The sequence below is a fragment of the Schistocerca serialis genome, chromosome 7 (genome assembly GCF_023864345.2).
Source record: "Schistocerca serialis cubense isolate TAMUIC-IGC-003099 chromosome 7, iqSchSeri2.2, whole genome shotgun sequence".
NCBI lineage: Eukaryota > Metazoa > Arthropoda > Insecta > Orthoptera > Acrididae > Schistocerca > Schistocerca serialis.
The window spans coordinates 326,173,950-326,200,106 of record NC_064644.1 but is presented as its reverse complement, the minus strand read 5'-3'; the positions used below and the strand labels follow the sequence as shown (position 1 = coordinate 326,200,106).

Below are 26,157 nucleotides of genomic sequence, written 5' to 3'. Positions count from 1 at the left end.
CCACATGTTCAACAACATTGGTGGCAATACATTCACAGACGAGAAATGTCAACAAGGGCAACAGTGCCCCCTGCGGGTTCGGGGGTAAGAATAGGCCCGCGGTATTCCTGCCTGTCGTAAGAGGCGACTAAAAGGAGTCTCAAACGTTTCGGCCTTCTGTGATGGTCCCCTCTTGGGTTTGACCTCCTTTTTTCTTCCAAATTTCCGTCGTCAGTGCGTGCCATTTGGGGAAGGACACCTTACGTGGTGTTTTTGTATTGGTCCATCATGCTCCACCATCTTGCATGTTACCTATTGTCGTGTGGGGGGGACTACGCCCAACATCTTCTGGGTGGTCTCCTTCTCGCCTTGTGCGCACTCTTCTTCTTAGCGCCTACGACAACTGTGGACCCTTTAAACACCTAAAATCCAGCACGGTAGCCAGTCCGTTGTGGTGGGGTCGTCATGTACCCTCTTGGTGGTAGCCCCCTGACCACGCAGGGATCGCACTACAGATGCCTGAGCTGTTTCCTCCCCATGCATGCCAAGGAGTATGTGCCCATCTTGTCTGGGGCACGGGGACTCCGGGCAACGGGATATCGGCCAGGTACCCGTTGCTTTGGCTGGGTGGCGCCCTTGGGGAGAGCCCTCGTTCGGAGTAGGTGGCATCTGGGCGGATGTGGCGCAATGAAGCGCAATAAATCACATCAAGCTGGTGGTCGCACGGCCACCAGTGTCTCTAAGCGAGGTAGAGTCGACTTCGATGCTGCGCAGTATGACCCTCAGACGTTCCCCTCGTTGGCTGCGCCATGGGAGGGACGCCGATCTAGTGCCAAGCGGGAGCCTTATGTACCGCAATACCTTGTCTGCAGCAGGACTGATGGTGACTCCTTTCTTCCGACGAAGCCTATGTTTTTTGTGGCACACCTGGAGGATAAGTTTGGGGAAGTGGCGGGGTTGTCAAAAATGAGGAATGGTTCCATCCTCCTCAAGACGTCCTCCCCAGCCCAGTCCCGAGCGTTGCTCTTGTGTGATAAGCTGGGTGACGTCCCTGTTACCGTCACTCCCCACAGTAGCTTAAATATGGTCCAGGGGATTATTTACCATCGTGACCTCTTGTTACAATCCGATGACGAGCTGAGAGCCGACTTGGAACGACGTGGTGTGCATTTTGTCCGTCGTGTCCATCGAGGACCCAAGACAAACAGGGTGGCCACCGGTGCCTTTATCTTGGCCTTCGAGGGTGATGTCTTGCCCGAGAAGGTCAAGGTAATGGTTTACCGTTGCGACGTGAAGCCATACGTCCCTCCCCCGATGCGGTGCTTCCAGTGCTGGAAGTTTGGGCATATGTCCTCCCGTTGCCCATCCAGCGCTACATGTCGAGATTGCGGACGCCCGTCTCATCCCGATTCTCCATGTGCGCCCCCGCCTGTATGTGTCAACTGTGGGGAGCACCACTCTCCATGCTCGCCGGATTGCCCCGTTCTTCATAAGGAGCGGAAAATAATGGAATTTAAGACCCTGGACCGGCTTACTTATCGAGAGGCTAAACAGAAATATGAAAGGTTGTATCCTGCTTCCCTTCGAACATCTTATGCTGCAGCCACGTTATCGTCGCCCCCGCGAGCGACGGTTGTCGCTTCATCTGTGCCGCCTTCAGTGGGCCCTCGGGGCCATGAATCTCTGTCTGCCCCCCTCGTGCCTGGGGGCAAGCCTTCCTCTATTGCCCCCTTAGCAGTTGGGGGCAAACCCTCTTCTGTCGCTCCCCCCAAGCTTACTTCGGGAGTGACATCTGCTCCACAACTGGGAGGCTCGATTCCTCCCCCTCCCCCTCCTTCTCCGGCGGCGTTGCCTCCGCCGGTTCCTCTCTCGCGGAAGGGGTCCCTCGGGGCTCTCCCTTCCTCCGTTTCTTCTCCTTCCCAGCCAGATGTCAGCCAGTGGCTGAAGGTTCCGCCACCTGCTGGTCGTAGGGCTTCTGCGTCGTCGTCAGCCTCCGACGCTCCTTCAGAGAAGCTCTCCCAGCCCTCTCACCCTAAGGGCAGACGCGAGAAGAAGGAACGGAATGTGTCCAAGAAGAAGGACGTTCCGGCGGTTTCAGCACCGCCTGCTGTACATAGTCCTGGCTCCGGGGATGAGGCGGAGATCCTCGCCTCTGCCGCGGATCTCGCCCTCACGGAACCCTTGGGGGCCTCTCCTATGGACTCAGCTGACTCTCCCCCAGTGGCGGCGGTTGGCTCTGAAGCGCTGCCTGCCTCTTAGTCGCATTCACGCCCTCCCAGTCCCTTCCTGCTTCCATTCTCCAATGGAACTGCGGCGGTTATTTCCGCCACCTGCCAGAGCTCCGGATGCTTCTGAGTGATTCCCCTGTTCTCTGCATTGCTCTGCAGGAAACTTGGTTTCCTGCACTGCGGACCCCCGCCCTTCGCAGTTATCGGGGATACTATAAGAACCGTGCTGCCTGTCAACGAGCGTCAGGTGGGGTTTGCCTCTTTGTTCACCACTCTGTCTGTAGCTCGCCAGTACCCCTTCAGACGCCTTTAGAGGCAGTTGCTGCCAGGGTTGAGCTCTCGCCGGCTATTACTGTTTGCTCTGTTTACATTCCTCCGGATGGGGAGCTCCCCCGCCATGTCTTGGCTGCGCTGCTGGCTCAACTCCCGCCACCATTGCTGCTTCTGGGCGATTTCAACGCCCACAATCCTCTATGGGGTGGGACTGTCTCCGATGATCGCGGTCGGGCCGTGGAGCATGTGTTGGCTCAGCTCGACCTTAGCCTCTTGAACACCGGTGCTCCCACGCATTTCAGTGTGGCCCATGGCTCGTTCTCGGCCATCGATCTCTCTATTTGCAGCCCTGGACTTGTCCCATCCCTCCACTGGAGGGTGCATCCTGACCTGTGTGGCAGTGACCATTTTCCCATCTATTTGTCACTGCCACAGTGTCATTCTTCTGGGCGCTTGCCCCGCTGGGCTCTCCACAGGGCTGACTGGCCAGCTTTTACTTCCGCTGTAACCATTGCGTCTCCCCCACAGGGTGACATTGACGAGGTGGTCCGTGTTTTCACCACGTCCATCATTTCGGCGGCCGAGGCTGCTATCCCCCGTTCCTCTGGCCTCCCTCGGCGGAAGGCTGTCCCCTGGTGGTCGCCGGAGATTGCTGAGGCTATTCGCGACCGTAGGCGGGCTCTCCAGCGTCATAGGCGGCACCCGTCTCTGGAGACTCTCATCGCCTTTAAGAGGCTCCGTGCCTTCGCCCGTCGTCTTATTGCACGGCGTAAGCAGGAGTGCTGGGAGGGGTACGTCTCCTCCCTGGGCTCCCGTGTCTCGTCCTCGCACGTGTGGTCCCGGATCCGGCGGATTTATGGCTCCCAGACCCCTATGGGTGTCCCTGGGCTCTCCTTGGACGGCGCTGTCTGCACGGACGCTGCCGCCATTGCTGAACGGCTAGCCGCGCACTTTGCTCAGAGCTCTGCGACTGCATCCTATCCCCCCGCCTTTCGCTCTCTAAAGGAGCGAGCCGAGCGGACGCAGTTCTCATTCCACACGCGTCGTTCTGAAACATACAGTGCTCCTTTCAGCGAGAGGGAATTCCTCGCCGCCCTCGCCGATTGCCCTGATACAGCACCAGGCCCAGACTGCATCCACGCGCAGATGCTGAAGCATCTCTCCAGGGACTGCCAGAGACACATTCTTGCGATATTTAATCGCATTTGGAGCGAAGGCGTGTTCCCGTCGCAATGGCGGGAGGGCGTTATTGTCCCCATCTTGAAACCCGGTGCGGACCCACTGGCGGTGGACAGCTATCGTCCCATTACCCTCACCAACGTTTTGTGCAAATTGCTCGAACGTATGGTGGGGCGGCGTTTGTGTTGGGTCCTTGAGTCGCGCGGTCTCCTCGCTCCATCCCAGGGTGGCTTCCGTCGGGGCCGGTCTGCAGTGGACAATTTGGTGCGGCTGGAATCTGCTGTCCGTACGGCTTTTGCCCGACGTCAGCATCTTGTTGCTGTATTTTTCGATCTGCGGAAGGCGTATGACACCACATGGAGGCATCACATCCTCGCCACGTTGCATGGGTGGGGTCTTCGTGGTCGGCTCCCGGCTTTTCTTCAAAACTTTTTATTGCGCCGCTCTTTCCGGGTGCAAGTCGGTGCCACCTCTAGTTCCTCTTATATACAGGAAAATGGGGTCCTGCAGGGCTCGGTGTTGAGCGTCTCCTTATTTTTAGTGGCCATTAATGGTCTGGCAGCAGCAGTGGGGTCGTCGGTGTCTCCTTCTTTGTATGCCGACGACTTCTGCATCTCATTTAGCTCCACGACTACGGGAGTCGCCGAACGCAGGCTGCAAGTCGCCGTTCGCAAGGCAGCATCATGGGCACTGACTCATGGCTTTCAGTTCTCTGCTGCCAAGACTCGAGTAATGCACTTCTGCAGGCGTCTGACGGTCCACCCTCATCCTGCACTTTACCTCGACGGCCACCTGCTTGAAGTGGTGGACACTTGCCGCTTCTTGGGACTCGTGTTTGATGCCCGGCTCACATGGGTTCCTCATGTTACTCAGCTGAAGCAAAAATGCTGGCGGCACCTCAACGCCCTCCGCTGCCTTAGCCACACGTCTTGGGGTGCAGATCGCTGCACGCTACTGCAATTGTACAGAGCCCTTGTGCTGTCCCGGCTTGATTTTGGGAGCCTGGCCTATGGGTCTGCGTCCCCCTCAGTGTTAAAGTTGTTAGACCCCATACACCACTGTGGGGTTAGGCTTGCCACTGGCGCTTTTCGCACCAGCCCCGTGGATAGTCTACTGGTGGAGGCCGGGGTTCCCCCACTGCGGATTCGCCGCCATCGTCTGCTTGTCGACTATGCTGTCCACGTTCATTGCTCGCCAGCTCATCCCAATCGTCGCCTGCTTTTCCCTGCTATGGTCCTCCATCTGCCCGAACGGCGCCCTAGGTCTGGGCTTTCCATAGCTATCCGTGTCCAGTCCCTGCTGTCAGAACTGGGGTCATTCCCTCTTCTGCCTCCCTTCCGGGTCCGTACACCTACGCCTCCCTGGTGTTTGTCCCGGCCGTCCGTCCGTCTGGACTTGGCACAGGGACCCAAGGACTCGGTTCCGCCTGTGGCCCTCCGTCGCCGTTTTCTTGCTCTCCTCGCCTCATTTTCGGACTGTGAGACTGTCTACACTGATGGTTCCCTGGTTGATGGTCGCACTGCCTACTCTTTTGCTCATGCTGCTCATGTTGAGCAGCGCTCCTTGCCGGCTGGCTGCAGTATTTTTACTGCAGAGCTGGTGGCCATATTGCGCGCTCTTGACCATATGCGTTTCTGCTCAGGTAGGTCCGTCGTGATCTGCAGTGACTCCCTGAGCAGCCTTCAGGCCATCGACCGCTGCTATCCCTCCTCTCCTCTGGTGTCCTCCATTCAGGAGACTGTTTCCGCCATTGCCCGTTCTGGTCGTTCGGTGGTCCTGGTTTGGACGCCCGGTCATGTTGGCATCCCAGGGAACGAACGTGTAGACAGGCTGGCCAAAGGGGCGATCGACGCCCCGGCTTTGGAGATCGGCCTTACGGCTCGCGACCAGCAGATGGTGTTGCGCCGTAAGCTGATTGGGATGTGGGCTGCTGAGTGGCGTGGCATGACAGCCCCGAATAAACTGCGGGCTGTCAAGGAGACGACCGCCGTGTGGCGTTCCTCCCTGCGGGCTTCTCGCAGGGACTCGGTAGTCCTGTGTCGGCTGCGCATCGGCCATACGTACCTGCCGCACGGCCATCTCTTGCGTCAGGAGGATCCCCCCCCCTGTGTCAGTGTGGGTCCCGGCTGACGGTCGGCCACATTTTGCTGGAGTGTCCTCGACTGCGCACACTCCGGCAATCTTTTAATCTCCCGGGCACTTTGGCTTTGGTTTTATCTGACGATGCCTCCAGGGCTGATGACGTTTTAAATTTTATCCGTGGTAGTCCGTTTTATGGTTCGATTTAGGGAGGTCCTGCACCTTTCCCTTTCTGTGTCTTTTGTCCTTGTGTCTGTTGCTGTTCTGGTGTGCCGTGAGATGGTTGACTCTTTCCCATTTTTGTTCTCGTGGTCAGTCAACCAGTCTCCGGCCATCTTCCTTTCGTCTGTTTCTTTCTGTCTGGTGTGCCTCTGTCCTGTTCTTGTTTGTAGTGTTTGTTGCTGCATTTGTGTTCTTTTAGCGCCTGGGGGGACGTCTCCTCCCCCTTTGGTTTTTACCTCCTCCGTCGCTTTTGGGCTCGCCTGATTTTGGAATGGGGGACTGATGACCTTCGCTGTTTAGTCCCCCTTAAACATCCCAACAACCACCACCAAGGGCAACAGTACTGCCATGAAGTGGATGAAAGTGAGGTTGTAGTTTGTGCTGCCAAAAACAACGAAAAATGTTAGTGAGAAAATGAAAACCAGATTTGTTTATGCTTGCTTTTTTGTAAGCGAACTGATTTGGAAACTTTTAATTCATGAAATAATGCTGGACACACAGCTTTTCCAGAATTTCATCACATTGTCAAAACAAATTTTTGAATTTATCATAAAAGCAATTGGTCCAAGAATTGGTACGACCATTACCAATATGAAAGACTGTATACCAGGTACAACCAGACTGATGATCACCGTCAGCGTTTGGCTGTTGGTAGTTCATACAGAAACTTGATATACTTCTAAAGTGCATTTCTCACTTACACATCTCTTCATACAAAAAGTTTCTAATGCTTTGGTTGAAGGACTCAGTGAATTCAGTACGATAAGTTTGAAATAACAGTCAGTTGGGTATATTAATCTTTTATTGTGGTTCACCATTAGTTAGTGAACTAAAAATTTCATAAGTACGATACATCTACAACAAGAGTTATGAGATGATGAAAGTAGAGTACATGTATACGAAAACCATAATAGAAGTGAGTCGGTCGGCAAGTTACTGTCCATGAACACAGAAACCTACTTGATGAAGCTTACAAAAAGTTTAGAAGTCTTATGAATCTATGTAGATTACAATTATGGCTCGCTGTTGCAGATATTCTTCTAATATGACAGTAGCAGATAGAATGTGTTTTTTTCCGATTGCTGTTTTTGTGTATATTACTTTTCGTTTCCCATAACCCTGTCACGCACCACATTTAAGAAATTCAGTCCTCTCATTTCTCCACTTCTACATTGCTGAAGACAACAAACAAACCAAATGCCTACATGTAGGTCCATGAACATCCAAACTGAAGCAGATTTCTACTACATAGTTCTACTTGTTGTGGGATCACAGACTTGTAGAACTTTTTAAATGACTTCCTATTTGCTATTGACTGTGCTATTTATTACAATATCTTCTATTACATTTTCAACCTCACTCTTTGTCCATACATTGGTGCCAACATTGGCACTGACATTGGTCAATAGTTATGGGGCAGCACCCACATGTTGGAGCCAACATTCAGTTGATTTCATATAGAGTTAAGCATATCTCATGGACAAATCACAGCCAGTGCATTTGCAGTTTTTAATGTGAATAGTTGTATTTTGTCATTGCAAAACAAAAACCTGTAAAAAATAGCAGGCAGTGACTGTAACATATACGCAAAAATATTCCGGTCTTAGACAATGTATTGCATGACATTCAGAATAAGAATACATGGATTGTAAAATTTAGTTTAAAATGAGTCTTTGTGTGATTTAATACATCCTTTACTGTGTATAAGAATTATTCAACGCAGAAAAATCCCAAAATCAGTTGGAGCTGTGTGTAACTCACAAGTTTCAGGGAAAAGAGTTAAGAGAAAACCATTCTAAAAGGAAGTTAATATAAATATTATGTAGCATACGGATAAATTCGAATTTGGAATAAACTGTGTGTTAGGTGGACCAGATAAGGAAACTCTCACTCGCGACTCGGATACATTATGACCTAACCCACGCAATAAGTCGAATGTACAATGTAGTTGTTTGGTGATCATAAGCTTATAAAATTTAAGAAAACGAGAGTTGCTACTCGTCGCCATATAGCGGAGATGCTGAGTCGCAGATAGGTACAGCAAAAAGACTGTTCCAAATAAAGTTTTTGGCCTGTAAGGCTTTCCTCAAAAATACACACACACACACACACACACACACACACACACACACACACACACACACACTAGAATGGCTACAGTTGCCTTAGACTGCAGTTGTGTGTGTGTGTGTGTGTGTGTGTGTGTGTGTGTGTGTGTGTGTGTGTGTGTGTCGGTCGTCTATTTTTGACGAAGGCGAAGGCCTTACTGGCCAAAAGCTGTATTTGGAACAGTCTTTTTCTTGTGCGTATCTGCGACTCAGCATCTCCGCTGTGTGGTGAGTAACAACTTTCCTTTTATAGTATTGTTACATTCCAGCCTGGATTTCCATTGTTTGATTTAAGTTTATGAAATTAATAGTTAAGACACTACCTAGCTAAGTTAGCTTTTTCTTGATTTATATCAATGTCCTTTTCCTGCACCCATCTTCCTTCCACTTCAACCCTTCTGCCAGAAAAAGGAGCCACTGGCTCCTAAAGCTTCCAAACTTTAATATCTTTTATATGTGTGTTCTTCTGTCGCCACTTGGTGAGTAGGTTTTTTTTTTTATTATTTTTTTTTATTTTTTTTTATTATTTTTTTTATCTATATGATTACATTGTTTCTCCTGAATTAGTTTATCATCTTTTTATTACTCAGATCCATACTTTGCAAAATGACTACCTGCATATAAAAAGATACTGAGATTGTGTTTCATTGAGTAATTTGCTCTATTTACTTTGCATACAAAGGGGTCATATTATAATTTGAAGTTGTAATTTAAAACAAGTAACCTTGTGCTCTTAGGAAGTTACATACCTTTCTGTCTGTAATTCATATTTTCTAATGTACAAAGATACTTCTTTCAGATTTCCAGGAACCAACAAAAACAATTATTGAGTGAAACTTCCTGACAGATTAAAACTGTGTGCCGAACCGAGACTCGAACTCGGGACCTTTGCCTGTGTGCCGAACCAAGATTCGAACTCTGGACCTTTGCCTTTTGTGGGTAAGTGCTCTACCAACTGAGCTACCCAAGCACGAGTTCGAGTCTCAGTCCGGCACATAGTTTTAATCTGTCAGGAACTCCCATACCAGTGCACACTCCGCTGCATAGTGAAAATCTCATTCTGGAATTATGGGAGTGATGCCAACTGTGACTTTTCAAAAACTGAATCATTGACCCCCCAGGGGCTCACCATTCATTTGCTGTGTATAGGCTGAGCTGGGGATCGGTAAGTGCCATTGGGCAGGCTTCAGTGACCACCATCTGGTGGGGCAGTGGAATGTTGTGTCACAGGGGCTGGGAATCACCTTCTGGGTCTCAAGGACAGTATAGACCTCTTAAAAAGCATCAAGCTTAAGTTGTGCTGTGTGCCGATGAGTTGAGGTGGAACCTGCCACACGCCAGTTGTATAAGGCTTAGGCAAGCGGGGTCTTGGCTGGGTGGACTGTTTGTTTCCCTAGTGGCTTGGGGATCACTATGGCATCCGTAACTTCTCACACACTTACTCCCAACGGTCTGGGTGGTCTGTTGCGTAGTACTAATACCCAACCTTCAAAGAAAGCCTGGGAGGATAGCCCTCCTGAGCAATTTTCATCAAAGTTCAGGCATTTTATTGTAACAGGTCACGCCCAGCGTCTCAAAATTTCATTCTTGTGATAAGAAGAGAAGATCGTACATTTAAGAAGGTATTATCGCCCTTCTGTATCCAAAAAGGCGTTGATGGTTCGGCTGGATCCTCAGATATGTTAAATGGCTGTGTAATGGCACATTGCTGGTCAAAACAGTGGCATTACAGTAAGTTAACAACCTTCTGAAGTCCAAATATTTGTGTGAGTATCCTGTTGTGGTTGAACAGCATCGTAGCCGTAATTACAATCGTTGAATGGTTGCATGCAGTGACTTCATGCATAGGACACAAGGGAGTTTAAAGAGGAGTGGGCTGACGAAGGACTCATTGAGGTGAAACATGTAATGCATTGTACGAATGGAACACTGGAAAATCAGATTCGTTTACATTTATGTTTGGTTCACCAGTTTTGCCAAATTATATTAAAGCTGGCTTTCTAAGACTGAAAGTCGGACCATACTTTCCCAACACTATAAGGTATTTCACATATCAGAAATTCGGATACACTTTTCCAAGGTGTAACGGATAAGTTGCATGTGGTAAATGTTGTATGGCTGCTCATGATGAGAGAACTCCTCTTCATTTGCTGCAGTACTCATGAAGAAACATGCATCTGTAAGTGTTTCCACCCAAACGTCAACTGTGGACCTTGAGCCAAGATTTTCTCTTGAAATTACACTTATGGCAGCAGCAATTCAGGTGGAGCTGTTGCTGTCTCCACGCAAACACCAATAGCAAACACTGCTTTTGCTCCTACCATCAGTGTGATTTTGGGAGGGCAAATGCAGCACACTGGGTTGACACACTGCCAAGAAGACAGTATTGAGGCAGTTGGATTGTCAGATCGGAAATACTCAGAGGATGACGACTCACCCGTGGTCTTGGAACTCTGCTTTGATGAAACATTGAGTCCACTGAATTCTCGTCCTTCTGAAGTGGGTGCTCCTACAGTCAGAAGGGCAAAGAGAAAACATAAACCTCCCAGATAAATGGCTCTTGTGATTCAATGGAGCATGACTTTGTACAGAACATCTGTGGTGTAGCTGAAAGTGCCGGCAAGGGGGTGGGGGTTTGTGTGTATTGATGGGGGGGGGGGGGTTACAGAACACATGGAGGAGCTGCAACTGTTGGCACAGGAGAGACTCCTTTGTCTGTGTATACAGGAAACACATTTTAAACGTAGCGATACCCCTGCGCCCAGGGAAACGCATTTTAAAAATAGTGATACCCCTGTGCTCTGGGTATACAGCATCCATCAGAAAGATGAGCTCAGTGTAGACAGGGCTGAAGATGATGTGGATATCTTTGTGAATGACACTTACCTCTCCACTTCTGTCTCTCTTGTAACATCTGCCCAGGCAGTTGCTATCTTGGTGAATACTCCATTCACTGTTACAATTTGCAGTGTGCATTGGCCACCCAATAAAACTTTGGCTACAGCATGTCTTTCTGACCTGATTTGACAAGTCCCTTCACTCTTCCTGCTTGTAGGAGTTATTAATGCGCAAAATGTGCTGTTGGGCTCTCCATCAACATGCCCCAGGGGTTGGGTTGTCACAAGCCTTATTGTGTTATTGTGTCAGAGGCATTATGCCTTCTTAACACTTGTGGTTACACCCACTTTACCACTTTCATGCAGTCATTCTCAGCCATGTTCTCCTGATATTTTAGGTACTGCTCACTGGAAGGTGGTCAATGACTTGTATTCCACTGACTACTTCCCCATCTGTATCCACTTCTCAGATAGAGCTGTCTGTGAAAGGAAGCTGCCAAGGTGGATGGTTAATGGAGTAAATTTGCCACTGGTCAGTCAGGTAGCTGTTTTTGAATGCCGAGATAGTGTCCGGGACTGGATAAATCACATTACTAATGTGATCCATCATGCCACTGTGGCATCTATCCCAAAGTTTTCACAGCAACTTCAGAGGTGACACGTCCCATGGTGAAACAGTGAATGTTGCTCTGTCATCAGGGAGAGACGCATGGCCTCGTAGCCTTTCAAGTCGTGAGGGCAAAGGCGTGACAGACAATCAGAGGGAACAAGAAGAGGTCTTAGCAATTCTTTCTAGGCTTGATCAATTGTTCCACTAGCTCTTCAAAGGCATGGGAAGCCATAAGGAGGATATCTGGCAAATGTGGCATATGACTATAACTGCTGTACAGTCTACATTGTACACCTGAGGACATTGCAAATCCAATGGCACATTACTTAGATTCGATCACTGCCCCTGCAAACCAAGCTCTAGTTTTCTGCACCCAGCAGGCAGTGATGCAGAGGGGAGGCTGGAATTTTAATTCCATGAAAACCAAGCACTACAATTGCCCCTTTTCCATAGCTTTGGTGTGTATCGTTTCAGGTCAAGGAGACTGCCCTGGGTAAGGATTGAATACCATACAACATGTTACAGTACCTTCACCAGGATGCAAGGGAAATTATCTTGTCCATTTTTAATGGCGTTTGGTTGACTAGGGACTTTCCATTCATGGACGAACTCAATTTTAGTGCCCCTTCTGAAACCAGGGGAGAACCACATGTTGCCCAGTAGTTACCGTAGTGTGCCCCTCACTAGCTGCATGGGAAAGACACTAGAACATATAACCCACCACCGTCTAATTTGGATCCTAGAATTGCGGGACCTACTTAGTTACTCCCAGTGTGAGTTTCAGAGGTATCATTCAATTCTTCACAACCTGACCCTGATGAAGGTGAAAATCCAACAATAGTTCCTATGCAAACAGCAACTCATAGATGTCTTCTTTGATCTTGAGAGGATCTGTGATGTTCTTTGGAGGCATCACATCCTGGTAAAGCTTCATAAATGGGGCTTCAGAGGACGTTTACCAATTTTCACATGGTCCTTCTTTACCAGACGATTTTTTTCTTATATCAGGTCAGTGGTGCTCTTCCTGAGCAATGTAAGCAAGAAAATTGTCTCTCTCAAGGATCTGTTTTAAGTGACCTCTGTTCACCATTGTCTTTAATGGTACTATGCCCACAGTTTGTGGACGACTTTGCCACCCTGTGCCCCTATTCCAACTTGCGATGACCATTCGTCAATTGGAACTATGATATGGTGATTGGAAGAGTGGGCAGATAGTGCAGGTTTTAAATCTTCCTCAGAGAGATGTGTTTGAGGTAATTTTAATCATTCATGTGACTCTATTAACATGAGGGCACTGTTCTTACTTTTAAAAGTTCAAGGAAGTTTTTTTGTCTCACTTTCGATGAATACCTCACATGCTTACCACATCTGAAGGCTATTAAGGCCAAATGTTTAAAAGCACCGAATATTTTAAAATGCCTCAGCCACAGGTCATGGGAGACAAATCAATCATGTCTGCTTCAGTTTTACAAAGAGTTTGTGCAATCCTACCTTGACTATGGTTGCACAGTTTATGGCTCAGCTAGATTATCTTATCTTAAGATAATCTATGCTGTTCATCATGAGGGGTTGTTTAGTATCAGGAGCATATAGGACGAGTCTGATTTCTAGCCTCTGCTGAGATTGGTGAACCACCACTTGTCATCGGGCAGTGGGCCCTCATGATGCATCGTGTGTGCAGCCTGCTCTCCACACCACAATCACTGGCATTCCATACTGTTGCTCGCCCTCCAGTGTAGCAACTATTTAGAAATAGTAGCTCGTGGTGTAGACAATATTTCTGTGCTTCATCGAGGTTGGAGTCGCTCACTGCCCTGGTTAATGTGGAGATCCAGAATTATTTTAGATCTATAAATGTACAAGAAGATTTTTACTCCAGGATATGTTTTTAAATTGATACTGAGTTGGGTAATGCAGTGGTTAGCACACTGGACTCATATTTAGGAGATGATGGTTCAAATCCACATCCAGCCATCCTGATTTAGGTTTTCCACGATTTCCCTAAATTACTTAAAGCAAGTGCCAGGATGGTTCTTTCAAAAGCACTTGGCTGCTTTCCTGCTCCACCTTTTCCTAATCGGAGCTTGTGTTCCATCTCTGATGACCTCGTTGTCGAGGGGACGTTGTACACTAATCGCCTCCTCCTCCTTTAAATCGATGTTCTATATAATTGTAACCAAGCTCTGTGACTGTGTGGTCGTTTACACTGATGCATCTAAGCAGGATAATTCCAGTGGTTGTGCTGTGTTATTTCCAGACTGTGTTATCAAGATTCGCTTACCTCGTACAGACACAGTGTATGACACTGAATTATATTTGATCTTGAGGGGGCTGGAGAAGATGTAATGCCTTCCTGCAAATTCCTCATCTGCACTGACTCCCTTAAGTGCCCTAGCTGAAAAGTATCTCAACTGATCCGCAGCACCCTTTTCCACTTGCACTTGAGACACAGCATTGTGCGTCTGTGGGAGGAGGACCAGTTACGGTTCGAGAACAATGGGCTGAGGCTCGTGAAACTGACAATACGTCTGTGGCATTCCTCCTCCTGGCCACTGCAGTGGGAGCAGCATTTCTTCATGTGGTCACTGCAGTGGGAGGCAGCAATACTTTTAATGCAACTCTATATAGGATGCAGTCTTCTGACGCATGAATTCCTTCTTCAGTGGAAAGATCCCCCAGTATGGAGTGCTTGGGATGTACACATTTCTGTAAACCACATTATAACAGAATGTGTTTTATACCATGCCATGAAGCTGGAACCCACTTACCAGATGACCTGCCGTCTATTTTTGGTGTGATGAATCGAATGTGGTTCGAATTTTAAGGTACTTGTACACACAGTTCCATCCTCCACTATTTTAGATGTTGTGTGGTTATAGTCTATGTATTTTACTCACACACTGCCTTTAAGCACACATTTTTTTCTGGTTTGTCTGGCAGTGAAGTGAGAGCATCCCAGGATGGCTGCAGATTACATTTTCTAATTTACATTTTGTTGCATGCTTCTAACAATCCAAAACCGCACTTGTATTCTGTTAATTGTGAAAGGGCACTGTTGACTGTGCTGTTGAGCACCCTAAACATACCACTACTACCACCACTGCAACCATGAATCACTTACTAGTACTTTATAATACTCATAGAAAATAAAATACAGTTCACCATACCTTCCATTCAGCAACTAAATTTTTTGTCATAATGAATACTTATGCTCTGATATTTCGAAAACATTAAAGTATAGTGCAAGCCTCTGTCAGGATTCTTTGACACCACAACATTCTCAAAATATCATATGGCTTAGGGTACGCGGAAAAAAACTTAGATGAAACAAGCTTTATTGCACAAGTAAACAAAACCATCAAGGTACACAGAAACAGCACATAGCATATATACAGAATGTAAATTCAAATATATACACCAATATTCAATCATCTCTTTAGATATGTGTGTGTATTTACAGTCTGAGAAGGTATGGTTCCGAAAAGAGATTCAGCGATTACATAACTGTTTGGTCACCATGCGTCTGCAGTGGCATTGCAATTTTTGTGATTCATCATACCAGCATTCCACAGATGTATTTCTTGCTGGTAAAGTTCCAAAAACTCAAGAACTTGCATGTTACTCCACTATTCCTGAGACACTGTGTTTTCAAATATCTGACCTGCAAATACAAGCAACAAACAAACTTGTGTTTTGAAATGACAACCGGAAAGACAGTGTTGATGCCAGTGTGAGTTCAAAGTGTTGGTTGGTTCCAAGTTCTTTCATTATCTACTACTGAGTGAGGTGGTGCAGTGGTTAGCACACTAGACTCGCACTCAGGAGGACAGCAGTTGAAACCTGCGTCTGGCCATCCTGGTTTAGCTTCTCCATGATTTCCTAAATCACTCCATGCAAATGCCAGAATAGTTCCTCTGAAAGGGCATGGCTGACAGACATCCTTCCCTAATCCAACGGGACTGATGACCATGCTGTTTGGTCCCCCACCCCCCCCACCCCCCCACCCCCACCCCACCCCCAAATCAACCAACCAACACATTTGATTGACACTGTTTGTGCCAGTGTTGGCCCCAATGTGTGGACCCAGCCTAGCTCATTTTCTAGTGATTACACATGCTTAAAACCCAGTAGTAGTCAACATTAATACTGCTGTATTTCCCACCTGAAAATGACCAAGTCAAAATTTCATTAGTGGGTATTGTAATAAACAGTGCAATCAGTGGTGAATATGAAGTCATTTAAAATAATATTGTTTCACTTCTCAAATTACATTACTTGATATCTTTCCAAAATGCTTCCTATAAATATGACTTTTCCATTTGCCCTCCCCATATCTGATTTCATATATTCTTCCTGTTGTATATGGCTTTGTACTGTTGTCTCAAAATATTTGAATTATGGAAAACTAGCGACCTAACCCGACTTTGCAGGTGCAGCACTAATTCTCTATGACCATACAACTTGACTGAGTGAGGTGATGCAGTGGTTAGCGCATTGAACTCACATGTGGGTGGATGACAGTTCAAACCCACATCCGGCTATACTGATTTATGTTTCCCATGATTTCTCTAAATTGCTTTAGGCAAAAGCTGGGATGGTTTCTTTGAAAAGGCATGGCTGATTTCCTTCTCCTTCCCTCCCTAATCTGAGCTTGTGCTCCACCTCTAATGACTTTGTTGTTGACAGAGCGTTAAATACTGATCTCTTTGTACTCCTCTGGACAGATGTATGGTACAGCAATAATGTTGTTTATGGGTCATTGCATAGATTTATTAATAAAAACCAGAGAACAACATTAGGTGACTGAATATGATCACTCTCAAATAATAAATGATATAAGTAGTGCATGCCAGGAAGGTTTTCAGGAGGTATGAATGTTACCCACTCCATACTAAATTGGTATTTGGAATGACATCTTTTGGTAACGATGAGCACACTTCTGTTTACGACACAAGTAAATGTTCAGTATATCATGGTTTTGTTAGTTTATGAGATATGTCTCTTAATTTGTAGCATGTCATATATAGGTTGGCTGTGTTGATTGTGTCCAAAGGCCAGAAATGAACTGAAATTTTATAAAATCCACACATAATGTAGATGTTTAAGCAGTGGCAGCACTTCCCTTGTAACGTTTAGTATGCGTCGTTTCATTGTAGAAACTCACTACCAACATTCTTTGTCACAGACCCTTAGTGAGATACTTTTTTGCTCTGCCACACAAAGAATTGGGTCCTCATCTAGGATTAAAGGAAAGTAGAAAGCTGGAAGTTTAGTTATGTGACGCACTGCTGGAAAAACTTTCTTTATGCAAATGAAGTAGTTTTTTGGAAAATGCATAACTTTTTGCAAACAGTTACAGAGAAACCATTTTGGTAAAAAAAGTCGATTCTTTCACATTTTATAGCCTTCCATCATAGCTTGAGGATGAAGCAATTATCTCTTCATTATTGGTCATATTTATTACAATACTTCGTAGTGAAATAAGTCAATGCCCATTGTTGAAAGAATTTGCCCTAAATTGTGAGTGTGAATTGTGATTGCTAATCTGGGAAAGCACAAATTGGCTACGTAAACTTGTCTTTTTTTCAAAATGCGTTCCTGAACCTTGTGTAGAAGTCTTTCAAAATCTTGTGTAGTCTTCTACAAGGAATTTCTGAATCCCATTCCATCTTCTATGTTTAAGGTATCAAGAAGATTGTGTCCACGTATATTTCCTTTCTCCATACGTAAAGGTATGTTAGCAACGAGTGCACTGCACTGAACACTTTCTGACTATTGTAGGCACATCAAATAAAGCGGAGTGTATGAACTCAGTTTGATGGGGCTGTGTCGTGCTGCACAGAGCTGTGCTTCCATGGAGTCCTGCCATTCACCAATAGATGGCAATGGCATTGTTTTCACAGCAGCAATGGATTTTAATTCATCATAGTTCAGTTAATTAGCATGAAATATTTATAAATTGTATACACAAACCTTGCTCCTGAATCAGTCATACCTATTAAAGAAACCTGTATCAGAACCCCTACAGTAGTTCCGGAGATTAGTCTGAACATACAGATAGAAATCGTGGGAGCTCACTTCAGTTTAAATGTGTGTAGATAGAAGATGAATGTTTAGTATAGATTCCACCAGGTCTTGGTACCTTTTTTGAGTAGTCTGATTCTTAAAAGCAAACAATGGAAAATCCAGGATAGAATGATGACAGTATTATCAAAAGGATAGTTGTCAATCTCTCTCATTTTTGCTTGTCTGTGGCAGTTGAATATTGGCACAGTAGTAATGTCATGTTGGGACACATTGGTAAATGCAGAAGTTAATGTTTTGGCTTTCTGTCTACCCCAACACAAGACTAATCCATGATTGGGTAGATGGCCAGATCTTTCTAGGGTTTTCTGCTACATCTCTCGCAACAATCTATTTGTGGTAATTATTGTTGCTGTCATACATACCCCTTCTTACAAATGCAGTAGTTGCTGTTAAGTATTATCTATAAGTTTCCCTGCAGTCTCCTTTTCAGAGAGACTGTAGTAGTCTCTGTTTTCACAACATTCTCCAAAGGAAGGAAGTTTAGGGGTTAACATCCCATCAGAGAAGGGATCGTTAGAGATGTTAACATGCACAGTACTATTATACTAAGGTGAGTATTCAACATCTGTCATTATTTGGTATGTATTTACCTAGACCGTGGTTTATAATGTATCTAAGCTTTAACCACAGTTGTTCTGTGTTTTTCAGGGCAACAAAATGTTTACAATTTGTATTTTAAGTAAGTTCTTAGTGACTGTGTCATTAGTTGTACCAAACACAAATACTTTCCTACGTATTTTTTTCCCCTTGGTGACTACTGTATTTACTCGAATTTAAGCCGCACTCGAATCTAAGCCGCACCTGAAAAATGAGACTCGCAATAGAGGAAAAAAAAAATTTCCCGAATCTAAGCCACACCTGAAATCTGAGACTCGAAATTCAAGGGGAGAGAAAAGTTTTAGGCCGCACCTCCAAATCGAAACAAAGTTGGTCCATTGTAATATGAGACACAATTTAGGTCAAATGAATGACGATACAGCTATAGTAGTTTGGTTCGAGTCATAAGCTTAGCAGTTAGGCTTTACCAGGTAGCCGTTGCTAAGCGTCAGGCGCTCCGTCCGTATTTATACGGATACCCTTCCTTTTTCACGTGCTTCGTCTGGTTTGAATTGATTGATTATTTTTCTTTGATCTGATAAGTGCCGTTCTCTTTGTTATAGGTGTTTACGTCACTCAAAGCTGAAAATGCATTACTGTACTGTGTCATGCATTGTTTGTCACATTCAGATAATGAGTGTTTACGACCTGTCGCCGCTCACGGCATTGCTTGCTTTTGTGCGCGCTACCACCGCTTACAATTTTTTTTAAAAAAAGAGAGGAATCGTCTCATTAGGCAAAACAATTGCAAGAGACTGCTATTTGTTGTTACTTACACTGCTGCTTTCTTTGATAATAATCAACAAGAACCAAATAATAGACTGCGTACGATAGAAGATGTTCTGAACGAGAGTTTAGCGAAAATTTTTCTCCGTTTGAAAGTCTTTGCAGGCGCCTCTTTAGTACATTACACTCTGCACAGAAATTAGAGTTATCTTAGATTAAAAAATCTAGTTAATTGTCGTGCTTCAATTCTGACTGTATCACTATTCGGCATAAGAATAATACGAATATAAACATGACATGATATGTATTTTCGTCCACGTTTGCTGTTGTCTCACTCTAGTTTTGTAGTTTATTAGGCAGACAGGATTTAAATGAGATAGCAGCAAACACGGAAGAATACATGGGAAAATGTTTATATTCATATTATTATTATGGTGAAGAGAATACTGCATGTGATTCACAATTCATAAAAGTTCCTATTAGCAACCATCTCTTCTCACAGGTAGGAAAAAATTCAGAACGCAGAGTAGGCCATATTGACAAACATCCCAATCAGTCTTGCCAGTCGGATTTTCGTAGTGCATTGAAATGCTGCTACATTCGAAGTTGAACAATACGGAATTTTTTTTTTACTTCGTTGGATAATGTATGAAAACGCAGTGGTCGAAACTCAGGGCGGAGAAAAAAGGCTCGTCTTCGACCTTTTTTCTTTAAAATTTATTTACTGACGCAGAAGTTTTGGTGCCAGTGTTTATCTTTGTGCCTGCGAAACCCTACATATATTCGACGACAGAAGTTAGTTGTGGCGGCACCTACCAACATTTTTCAGAACTTCCGCTTTGCACTCGATTCTAAGCCGCAGGCGGTTTTTTGGATTACAGAAACCGGAAAAAAAGTGCGGCTTAGATTTGAGTAAATACGGTACAATCCCTGTAATAACATCATAGTTACTAATCACAGTCTCTTTTGTGACTCTCTCAGAAAGATAAGGTTTGTTTGTACCAGGAGATCCTAAACATCCATTTCGTGAGTGAGTTGTTGGACTAATTGTTTGAGGCAGTTGCCTAATAATGAATTCATTATTACTTCGCAATACTGTCCTTACAAGGCTGTTAGTCACCGTGTGCTAAATCTGTGTTACTGAATTTAGGCTATCTTGAAATAACTCTAATAATACTGTATCTAAATTTGGCAGATAGTAGATTCATCAGTGTTTCTTTTGGAGGGGGGTTTGTTATGGTGGAGAGAGAGAGAGAGACACTACCATTTGGGAAAGAAATGAGAGTGAGTTCTTAGGCTTGGCAGTGAACACTCTTAACAGTTAATAGCTAATATTTAAAATGTACACATCATATATACTGCCCGCACATCCAGGAATGATCTGTCATGGATGGTTTTATAACTCACCCCCCATTTGCATAAGCAAGGGCTATTCATCTGATCTTTTTACAGAACCCATCAAGTCTCTAGTTTGGACCCTCCACTGGACACTGAACCTGATTACCTTGACCATTCCTTGCAATAATGGTGCTAATAGATAGCTGTACTGAACCACCACTTTCTCCATTGTCTACAAAGAACCAAGGATACACTCTGATCTTAGACAACAGATATTGGTGGTGATGAGGTGAGCCATTGTCTGCATCATACTGTAACCTGTGATCTCAGTTACTCCAGGGACAGCTTCTACCACTTGATGTATGATTCCTCCTAAGATATACGCAAGGTGCACAATTGATTCATTTTCCTCCTGTGACACTGTTTCCCTAAGAGTAAAATCAGATACCTAACATTCAAGTTGCCTTAATAGTAAAGCCCCTTCTGCCCTCTCCATGGGTGCTTGGACCCATCAACAGTAGAGAGAGTGCTGTTCGGGCAAGAGAGACAAAGCCCAAAGGCTGCCACATTATCAGCATTAGAAGTATTGGGTCTAGAATTTCTGTCATTTTCCAGATAAAAATTTTCTCCAGATCTGACTACAAGAACACAAAGATAATAAAAAAAACTCAACATTTTATTACTTAAAGAAGGCTGGTACAGGAAAACACTTCCCACGGACGCGACTAGACTCTTAGTCTGAGACACACAAGCTGAATGTCAGTGGACCGGGCCCAACTCTACAAATCATTGGCTGGCCAGTAGAGTGCACTACAGAGACTGTGCATGCATCTTACAGTGGGGGCCTCTATCTGCTGGCGCTAGTGTCTTGCTACTTCTGTGGCACTCCTGGATCATGGGTGTGGAATCTTACATGGGTCACCCCTTCCCCCCTAGTGGCAGAGCATTGCTAATTCCCTAAACATGGAGTGGATGGCTGCAGTGTGGAGATGGTTCTCACACCCATTGAGGCCTTGGAGGCGATTAGGAGAGCAACTCCTGGTCAATGGAAACCTCAGAACAGGGGCAAAAGTGCCTGGTTCGAGAAGCGCCCCAGTACTTCCCCTGTATGGGAGCAAAAGATGATGGGACCAGCAATGAGCAGTCCTAGCCGGAATCCATGGCGATGTCTGGTGGCAGTGGGGAAGTTGGAGGCAACCCCACTGCAGACTGAGACGACACAGGAGACATCGATCTGGCAAGGAGCTTGTCCATCAGCTGGAGGGGTACCAGAATAGCTGCAAGAGGCTGCAAAGTCGAAGGCTCATCTGGTGGCACAGATGTAGGCAAAAATTGGCGCAGCCGGGATTTGGTGGGTGGGTGCCCTCCCAGACTCGAGCTTATTTTGATGGTAGCAAACCTCCTGGTATCCTGTCTGCTGAGTGTAGACACAGCAGCCACTGTGACGCTCAATGGTTGCCGGTAACCAGTGTGTGTGCCAACCAAGTCCGCGCACCCAGACTGCTGTCACTGGCGGGAAAAGCGATACAGTGGAACATGAATTTGGGCGAGAACCTGGATGGAGGAGGTGGAGCAGCGTCCACAGCTGATGGCCACGGAGAAGCTCAGCATTAGGACAGGAACCAATAGGAGTCGTACAGTAGGCCATCAGAAAGAACAACAATGCCTCCTCAGCAGGAAAATCCTGCTGATAGTTTTTCTATTGGGCCCTAAAGGTGTGAACCACGCAGCCAGCCTCCCCATTGAATTGGTGGTGAAAGGGAGGTGAGTGAACATTACAAATGCTTGACCACACACAGAAATCATGTAATTCCTGGGACAGGAACTGAGGTCTATTGCTGGAAACGAGAGTAACCAGGAGACCTTCCACAGAAAATTGTTTTTTGAAAGAGCTGAATAGTAACTTCGGTAGTAACCAAGGAGCACTGGATCGCATAAATGAGGAACATGAAAATGTGTCAGTGACAATCAGCTAAAACACGCATTCAGAAATGGACCCGCAAAATCCACATGGATGTGTTCCCAGGGTTGGGTTGCTGTAGTCCATGGGGAAAAAAAGCCTTCAGAGCCGCTTTTTGACTAGCGCACTGGGGACATGCAGCCACCAAATGCTCCAGTTCCCACTCAAGGCCGGGCAGTACACATGCCTGTGAGCCAAGGCTTTGGTGCAAGAAATACTCCAGTGGCCCTCAAGCAACAGCTCTAAGACCTCCTGCCGCAAACTCCCAGATATGATGATCCCTGGAAGTTGTGTCATCCAGGGAGAGGATGACGACTACATCTAAGACTGAGAGACGATGGCGCAAGACAAAATAGTTATGAAGCAGAGTGGAAGCACGGCCCGGAGGATGAGACAATTGACCCTCCTGGATGAAGTGGATGATCTGCTTGATGACGGGATCAGACACTGTGGCCCTTGCAAGCCGGGTACTAGTGATCGGAAAGCCGTCTACAGCTTGGCGGGAGGCAAGATCCAAGTAGAGCTCCTCTCTATAAAACTCGGGGTCTGGACAGATGGGTAGTCTGGATAAAGTGTCTGCATGGGGGGAAAATGAATGTCATAGTGGTATTTGGAGAGGAACAGTGCCCATCAATGTAACCTGTGGGTTGCCTTATTGGGGACCCAGGCGGATGGACTGAATAACGAAAATACAGCTTATGGTCCGCAATAAGTTGGAATTTGGTGCCATACAAGAATACATGAAACCTGGTGAGCACATACACAATGGCCAGAGCCTTCTTCTTGATATAGGATTAATAGACTTGTGCTGGACTGAGAGTTTTGGATGGAAATACCAGTGACTGCTCCGAGCCATCTGCATTCCAATGAGCAGTGACCACCACCATGCATTACTGCGAGGCATCTGTAGCTAAAATGAGTGGTTTGCTAGACTCAAAAGTAGCTAGACACAGCACTGACCTGAGTTGGTCCTTCAATATGGGAAAGGCCTGGTTGCACATTGAAGAGGAAGGAAGTGCCCTTGTGAAGAAGGAGGTAGAAAGGCCGCACAATGGCAGATGCCCCAGGATGGCGGATGCCCGAGGAATGAACCAATGGTAATAGGTAAGTCTACCCAAGAAAGCATGCAGTTAGTATGACGAAGAGCAACAAGTCAGGTCCATAATGGCCTTGAGCAGACTCGCAAGTGGTTGGGTATCCTGCCATGATATGTTGTAGCCCAGATACTCAAGAAAGGGTTGGAAAAATTTAGACTTCTGTAGACTGCATAGATTGTATTGCAGACACAGGACCCAAACTTTTTCAAAAACAGCCTGGAGATTGTGCAGGTGGTTGCTTGTAGTATGTCTGGTAACAATGATGTCATCCAGGTGATTGAAACACTGTAGAATAGTATACATGACCCTATTAAGAACAATGATACACATGGACTCCTTATCAGAGGGTAACTGGTGATATGCTTCAGAAAGATCAAGTTTGGCACAGGATTGACCACCTGCTAAGCATATGAACAGCTCTTTCAAACATGGCAACGGATGTGTGTTGGCCACAAACTGTGAATTCACAGTGACCTTACAGTCACTGCAAGTTCACAATTTACCAGAGCGTTTCATAACGATAACAGGGGGTGTAGCCTATTAGCTAGAAGAAATGCGGACCACAACCCAAGAGATGCAAGCCGGTCCAGCTCCACCTTGACTTTGGAGTGGAGAGCTAAAAAAATCTAGCACCAGCCAACTGTCAACTGTGTGCTTTAAAGTCTGTGGTGCACCCTAGGCCTTTCACAAAAAATGTCCTGAAATTAGGAGCACAGAGATTCCAATGATAGAGAGAGGCTGTCAGCAGATACAAACTGTATGGAGTCCATGATTGAAAAGCCAAAGGTTTGAAAGGCATCAAACCTGAAATTGTTTTCTAAACTAGCATAGTGAACAACAATAAAAGTGATTGGCCGAGTTACTGATCTATAGGTAACATCAGCTGTGAATTGTCAAAGCAAGACAATTTGCTTTTTACCTTATTTCTGTAAGTGCCTGTTTACTGGTGACAGCAGAGAAGAATCAAGGTCTGAATATGTTTGGGCATTAAGCAGAGAAACTGCCATGCCGGTGTCCACATGCAGGTGCAACTGTCACAAGAGAACCAAAACCTTGATAAAAATCTTGTTGGATGACTGATCAGGAATCAGGCCTAATGATGACACTTCCTGGAAATCCATATCCGTGTCATCTGATATTGCGTTCTGCGCTGTTGTTTGGCAGAGTACTACATGTGGCCATTTCTCTGACATGACAAATGGCTCAGTGCCGGGGATGCTTTTATCTATCATGTTGGGAGTACAAGATGTACACAACGGCAACAGGGAATGGCGGCTGGAATGCTGTTTCCTTGCTATGAGCAAGCCGCCGGATGGGCCGGCTTGCACCACCGCTATGTCACCCTCCCTGGATGCAGGTGGGCTATGCTACACTGCCGTCACATCACTCCATGCATCCAGCTGTGAGATCTCATATGACTGGACAATGAACAACACCTCTTCAATGGAAGGGTTTTCTAATTGGAAGGCTTGTTTCTGGACTTCCTTATCCAAGGTGGAGCAGATTATGACTTCATGAACCATGTTGTCTGCATATGACACTTTTGACTTGGACATGACAAAATGGCACATGCAACTAAGGCTGTAGAGAGTTGCGGCTCAGACACGATAAGACTGATGGGACTGTTTCCTCCATTAGCAGAATTCAACCCCAGCAGCCACAATGTGCATGCTGTAATGGTAATAGGAAAACAACAATGAGCATAAATTGTCAAAAGACAATGAAGAAAGTTCCTGTGATGAGGCCAACAGCTACAACATCTGATACAAGGTGAAATCCATGACAAAAACACTGCATGACATACCTCTGCATTCGTCACATGGAAGGCCTGAAATGATGCTGTAGGCAGTGTTCATATGTATGCCAATATTCTACTGCCTCATCAAACAGAAGGAACAGCGGAGGAAACATAACCAGATGCAAAGGTGAAAAGAGCAACCCTGGTACAGCCTGTCACACAGCTGTAAGTAGTTCTGTCTGCTGTTACACCAATTTTTGAAGCAGAGCTTCCACGTCACAACAAGTAAAATGTCGCAGCCTAGTGTGAAAAGCAACTGCACAACAAAACACGTGAAAAACAATCCTACTCGTCTCCAGTGTGTTCTGGCTTCAGGAACACACCGATAATTACAAACACAACACTTTATTATTTCAAGAAGACTGCCACAGGAAAACACTTGTCATGGAATGGCTGCACTACTAGTCGGAGACACACATGGCGAATGTCAACATATGTCTGAGAACGACGTGGACCGGGTCCAACTCTATAAGCTATTGGCCAGCTGGTAGAGTGCACTATGAAGATGCTACATGCGCATCCAAGTGTGTGTGTGTGGGGGGGGGGGGGGGAGCCTCTGCCTCTGCTACTTCTGTGGCGCACCGTACAGGTGTCTGCCCAGATTTTGGATGTGGAATCTTATTTGGGTCACTACAGACACAACCCATCAGATTCGACCAGGTGATTATTTCGTCTTCAGTTGGATTAATTGGAGATCACATCATGTTAGGAGACTTGTTATGACACAACAGGGGATTGCCTTGCCACTTCACAGTGGTATGATTCGCAGGATCCTCTTGAAGCCAGTCAACAGTTCCTAATTCAGTTTCCAGACTATAGAACAGAAATACACATGAGAAATTTCACAAAATGAAATAACAACTTTTCTTATTATTTCTGCTTAAGAGAGAAAATTAGACTTTAACTTTCATTTGTCTGTTAGGCTTACTCATTTATGAACAGTTCAGAGTCTCTTTTACAATTCCACCACCCCTCCCTCACATCCAGCTCTCTCATTTCGTCCCCTCAAATAATAGTGAGTTAACCCTGATGCTGCAAA

At 45.8% G+C, this 26,157-nt stretch overlaps 1 protein-coding gene across 1 annotated transcript in view; it reads left to right on the top strand.

Moving 5' to 3' along the window:
- Nucleotides 1-26,157, top strand: part of LOC126412650 (RNA-binding protein NOB1) — a 62,092-nt gene that overhangs the window by 20,752 nt on the left and 15,183 nt on the right. The window lies entirely within an intron of this gene.